At 43.0% G+C, this 6558-nt stretch overlaps 1 pseudogene; it reads left to right on the top strand.

The window, feature by feature from the left end:
• The first annotated feature begins 5335 nt into the window (after nucleotides 1-5335).
• Nucleotides 5336-5498, top strand: LOC128833238 (U2 spliceosomal RNA; annotated as a pseudogene).
• The last annotated feature ends 1060 nt before the right edge of the window (nucleotides 5499-6558 follow it).

The raw sequence follows: 6558 nt of genomic DNA on the forward strand, positions 1-6558 counted from the left end.
TGCTGCCGTAGACTGTGCAGACATGCCCTTGATGGCCCAACAAAGATCTGTTGAGCTTGCTGCTATACAAGCACATCATAACAGGCAGTCCCTGCCCTAAGAGTGTACAATCTAAGGTATTGATCCTGGAGTTAACTCTGTGGCAGAGCCAAGATCTGAACCCACCCCTCCTGAGTCCCTGTCCGCTGCTTTAATCACAAGACCATCTTGCCTCCAAAGTGCAAGTCTGACACTGTGTCCTGGAAATCATCTAGTCCAGGCTCATGCGACTCAAGATGAGAAGTGAATTCCAGGGCCCATCACTGAGCTGCTCAGATGCTACCCCTGCCCCCAATCAGAGGGCCGTTAGAGCAAATGCCTCAGATGATCACAATGGTCCCAATATTACAGCTAATTACTAAAGGAAGAAGGCCTGAAACACTTAAGGAATTATAGGAAAAAACCAACACCTTTAAAAAGCCTTTTGTAATCAGATGTGATTAGACTGCCACTCAAAAACTTCTTGGATTTGGAGTTGTGTGGGTCTGATCCTGCAAAAAGCAGCCAGAGCATATTGGTGAATCTGGCCCATTATTTCTTCATGACAGGATACCTTGTTTTCAAGTGTCATGCTTCAAAAGACATCTACATTCTCAGAGGAAAAAACAGCATAGGGTAGATTTCTTGGTGAATATTTGCATCTATTTATCTAGATCTCCTTTTGCTCTTCTTGTTGATGCTAGGATGAGATGGCTGGGAGCTAAATTGGCACCCATGGGAATGATTAGAATCTGAATGTTTGAGATATGGATTTAAACAATGATGAAGCAAGGAGTTTATGGTGTATTGACTTGACTAATATGTACGTATTCCATTATCCTTCAGTGGATGGAATCAGAAGTACTCAGTATGGCCTGGTACCTGTACTACTAGCAGCTAATGGAGAGTATCAAAAGAATTTGTCTTTTAAAGTTTTGGAGAAAAAGAATCTTGTTCTTTCCTTGCAGTTGCAGTGGCCATAATGTGTAGTATAGTATTAACCATAAAGTTCCCAAAATAGGTGTCCACAGGTTTGTTACAAAATGCAAGGAGGAGATGGAGCCGCATTCATAAAAAGTAGGTATTCAGTTCCATGGTTTTCCTAAGCTATTTTCTTGATAGGACACGGATGTTTTTTAATTATTCAAATGTTTAAATGATCTACATCACTGGGGCTCTTTCTATAAAAAGAGATCCTGTGTTACAGACTTTGCTTTGGATGTGATGAGGACTATTTCAGACTAGCAAAGCTACTGTCAACTGACCCAATACAAGTGCTGTTCTCATGGAAAAGATTTGTCAACACAAGGTTAAAATCTATTTTTAAAAAATCACAGTGGAGAGACTGGATTTTAATCCTGATTCTATAACAAGTAAAACATGGTGAGCACACAGCAAATGCAAAAGCTCTGAAATGGTTTGGGGACAGCCTGTACTTTCTTTCTTTTCTGCATTGAATCAGAACCATTCTTAGGTTTGTGTGGTCTCCAGCAAGATGCAGAACCCCGCTCTGTGTAGTAAGAAGATTTGTGCTGGCTCTAAATACATTTCACATACTCCAACCCAAGATAGCAACGTGCTGCATGTTCCCAAATTGGGAACAAAGGGTGAGGATTTCTTGTTTTTCCTCAGGAGGCTGATCTCATGTTTCATTACTCAGGGCCCACTTTCAATACGGCTTGTAAAGTAATTTAAACCAGATCCTTTGCTGTATGTTTTCCTGGAGGGAACTCGGTTTTCTTTAACCAAAGGGAAGCCTGGAACAAGCATCTCAAGGGACAAAACTACATAAGATAATTTCTGCTCATACATTGTATGGCAGGCAACAAATTCTTTATTATCAAAGGTAAGTCAAACAAAACCTAGTTCCTAGAAGGGCAAGATAACTTTTCAGCTGGGAATCTCCCAATGCTGTCTCACATTCTTTTCCACAGCTGCAATCCAGCTGAAACTCCAACAGCAGAACCTGCCAGCAAGACAACTAAGGAAATCAGTAAACCTGGATTTAAAAATATATATATATATATTTCAAAACTTGGTATCTGGACCTGTTTGGGTTGAAGAACAGATTTTTAAATGAAATAGATGAGGCAAATAAATTGTATTATACAATTGGATCATTTCAATACACCTTATTGCAATGGGATATTTCCTGTCTCAAACTATTGCAAAGGGGTGTTGTTCAAACTTAGGGCTTGACCCAATGCCTGTGTGGAGCAGCTGTTCTGTAAAGATATTGGGTACAGCTGTGGAGATCAAAGAGGGTGCCCTCCAAAGCAGGGCCCTGGACTGCAAGGACAAACAGTGAGTTGCGGGCTTCAGACAGTAGCAGGCTGGTTTCTGTTGTGTTAGAGTTATGTAATTGTTAAATAACAATAAAGTTGTTACCTGCATGCTCTCATTGCTTTAATGAGAAGGGGGGGAAAATGCCCATTGAAGCCAATGGGAGCTTTCAAAAGACTCCAATAGGCACTGGATCAGGCCTTTAAATATCTGCTGTGTGCTACCATACTGGTAGCTGTGCTTTAGTGGTGAAGGAAGGATTCCTCTATATGTGACTCTACTTGTTCTTGTACGGGCGAGGGGAACTGCAGAAGGGGCAAAGTAAGCAGGAAATTCCATGAGAATCACCTCACTGCGATTTCTTGGCTTGCTCCCTTCAAACTGCTTGGAGATTCTTTGGGGGGGTGCGGCACCAAAGTGCACAGACCAATGCTTGGAAATCCTACAACGCTGTAACCTTCATGGAGAAACTATGCTCCATCCCAGCTGACACTGAGCCAGGCTTCAGATAAAGGTTATTGTTGTTTCTGTTTTTAAATACTTGGATTGCATTCAGCTACCAGAGGGAGGGGGTCATATAAGAACCAAGGGAGAGATTAGATTAGCGGGTCAGCCCCTCCACACAAAGCTTCCTGGCCTCCTTCTGGCACCGTGGCTCCCACGCTAGCTCCTGGTGTGCCTAAACTTTGTTCCTCAGAAGCCAGGGAGAGGAATTAATGCTGGTTTAACCAGAGTTTGCTACCATGTGCATTCTCCCTGGGATTTACTCTGATGGCTGAAGGAGATATAGTTGCGCAGAACAAAAGCTCTGGCTCTTCCAAGCCCCTTGGAGTCCCAACTCTGCAGAATGAAGGTTTTTGGGCCCTGGAGAGGGATAGGGTATTCCCACAGAACTCCTCTGTGAGTTCTGAGGCCTTCTTATTCCTTCTTGAATCCCTCCCACCTCCCCCATTCCCCTTTGTGGTGCGGAATGGAGGAAGCATGGGGCTCAAAAATTGCACAACACATTGGAATCTTTTAGGATGAAGATCACAAATGCATTAGTGTTATGGTTAATGCAGCTAGCTAACAGAAGAAGCAGTGTGTGCAGTATAGGGAATGGGGGGAAACATGGTGCTCCAGTTTGTGGCATTTGTTCTATTGTTTAGACAAGGCTGCATCTGGAAAAGGAAAATCTGCCAGCAGTCATATTAAAGGGTTTTTTTTTCCCTAGCTTGGGAAAATGAAAAGGTTGATACCATCCGGTTACTACATAATCAATCTGAGCACATGTGAACTCCAAAATTGCTTTCTAAGCTTTGCGTGTTTCACTATCTATCAGCATGTTTCACTGTTCTTTAACCATTTTAATCATTTCAAGAGGGAAGAAAACAAAAGAAGAGTACCAGCAAGAAAACCCATGTTGTATGTAGCTAAGTAATTATAATGATTTTGTTTTCTGCATTCTGCACTTCTAAACTTTTGGGATTTTGCTGCCTCCAAAGGCCGCTGCCATTTTCTGAGACCATTGATGTAGCATGTGTTACAACGGAGGCACCCAAACTGTGCACTATCATGGAGACTTTACATTTGTTTGGGTTTTTTTTGTTTAATTGCTTTCTCTCACTCAATCATTCAGACTAAAGACATCTGATCACTCTTTATGTGTAGGAAAACATAACAAGCCCCAGTAAAGTAGGTGGAAAAGACATTAGCTGGTTTTTTTTTTCTTCAGAATATTTTTCTTATATAAAATGAAGCCTCTGCCAGCCAATTAGATTACTGGATGTTTGACACTTATTTACCGATTCAGGTTGAAAAGAATTCCAGCCAGTCAGAAACCAGCTTTCTCATTAAAATACTGTAAAACAGTATTTCGGAAAAATGGGCCTGAATTTGCAACCCATACTCAGGCTGTCTCTACACATAGATACCAGGATAACTACTTCAGTGAAGGGTGGGACCTTTTTAACCAAAATAGTTATACCTGTACATCCCCTAGTGGGAACACAGTTATACTGGTATAAAGGTGCCTGATACTCAAATAGCTTATTCCATTTCTTGGGCAGGAATAGCTATACCACTATAACTAAGCATCAGTATAACTACTATGAGGCTTCCTGGGAGTACCCCAGATTCTGACACATCTCACTATCACCTGCCCTTAGTTTGAGGAAGTCTTGTCTGCGTCTGCCAGGGACCAGCTCCCAAACTCCACCAGCCACAAACAACACAATCACTCCCTTCTAGGCCTATGCAGGCCCTGTTTTCTCGCTACGGGTTAGCAATAAGCATACTCCAACTCCCAAGTGCTCCAAGTGTGACCGTGGAGTGCCCAGCCCCTGGTCCACTGGACACTTGCAGTATTCATAGATTCGCTGCACCAACGTTTACCAGTTACACCTCAGATCACTGCTGCACTTAACACACGGTACTTAGATAGGTTGATAGTTTAAACAAGTAAAAGTCTATTTAACAAAATATAGAGACTTGACTAATAGCCTGTAAAAGTACTGGAAACAAATGGTTACATATATCATAAAATCATAACACACATTCTAGAGCCTAGACTTAATTAACAAGATACTCTCATGTCTAAAGTATTGCTTACCAGCACTTTCCAGACAGGCAGTCTGTGATCCCTTTTTCATGAGACAAGCATGCTGTCAGCTTGTCTCCTAGGTGAAGGATAAAATCTTGTCCCCACTCCTCTTTTTTTATGCAGTTACGGACTATTGTCTCTTACCCCAGAAGGTCCCTTCTTCAGAGACTTATCTTAGGGTTCCTTTGTCTTTGTAACCCAACACCAGCCAAAGCTGATCACTTGGAGCTACACGACTCCTGTCTGCTAGACCCTACGGAGGGTAGGTGTGTTCATGTAAATACAGTTTGCTCCTGAAGTCTCTCCCCATCCTGAACTAGCTGTCAGGGACTAATTCATTCAGACCCTGCTTTTTCATATATATATATATAAAACCAATCAACCAACGCTTTTCATTTTGAGCCAGAATCTGCTAGTCTAAGTCATGCTGAATAGTATTTTACTTCTCAAATAGTCCCATATAGGCTTCTCAGCTAAGATCAAGTGTAGTCTCTGTTCTTACCAGTTTAATTACTGAGGCAGAAAATACACCTTCTAGAATACTCAACTTGCTTTCCTGAAGAAGACTACTGCTTTGAAGATGGATTCTACTGCTACTGCTTCAAAAGAAAATCTTCATGTTCCTTCAGAGATTCCAAGACAGACTGAGAAGATGATCGCTCCCTTGCCAATTCCACAGAAACCTTCAACTGCTGCTCAGACCGCTGCTGCTCCACGAACACCTATGGGGGAACAGCCTCTAAGAAGACCCTTAGTGCTTCTAGGACATCACAGATGAGCAATATCAATGGGAAAAGCAGCACCTCTATGAAGAAAATCCTTGGAGACACTGTTTCAGGGAGATCTTGCACCTCAAGGATGGTCTTCCAGGACATCACAGCCAGGAGAAACATCATCTCTCCCACTCTTCAGGATAAGGATGCTACAAGGAGAACTTCTTCCATCTTCTCTACTGCCCAGGATCCAGAGGCTGGTTATTGTCTTGCTGTGCTGGAGGGTACTCCAACCGGAAACACCAGCCTCTCCTCAGAAACCACCCAGGGGGACCTCAACACCTCACTAGATGCCTGTACAGCTGAACCTCTCCATATTACTCTCCCAGATCAATGAGAACCATCTAGCGAATCAGCTCATATGACTAAAGCCCATCTAACAGAGGGAGAAGAAAAGGAGAATGAATGCATCTATCTCCAGTATCCCCGCCCTACGGACATACTTTTGCTATCTGGTCCGAGGATTCCAGTATATTGGCGGTCTCCGCAAACACCTCAAGAGAATCCATAGCAAGTGGATCGCCTTCCAGTTTGCCCTCTGCGACCTGCCTTTCAACACACAGAAGAAATGTAAGTCTCAACGAGTCACCTGCAAAAAACATCTCAAACTGGAAGAGTTCAACTCTACCAGTCTATGTTGCCCATGATCTTCCTCGAGGACCGGCAAGCATACCAACATCTCAGCACGCCCAAGGGTTTCCACATCCAGCTGACACCTGAGGATACCATCGCAGAGATCCTATGAACTGTGGCCAGGATCAACTCCTCCCTACTTGCACCGTGGCAGAAGATCAACACCTTGAACACCTTCCTGATCCTCCATATCTCATTCATCCTGAGGGGATCGGCCATGGCAAAGGTATTTCTGAACAAGGCAGAGAACACCATCAGGCAGCTGGTGAA

Source organism: Malaclemys terrapin, chromosome 2 (assembly GCF_027887155.1).
Source record: "Malaclemys terrapin pileata isolate rMalTer1 chromosome 2, rMalTer1.hap1, whole genome shotgun sequence".
NCBI lineage: Eukaryota > Metazoa > Chordata > Testudines > Emydidae > Malaclemys > Malaclemys terrapin.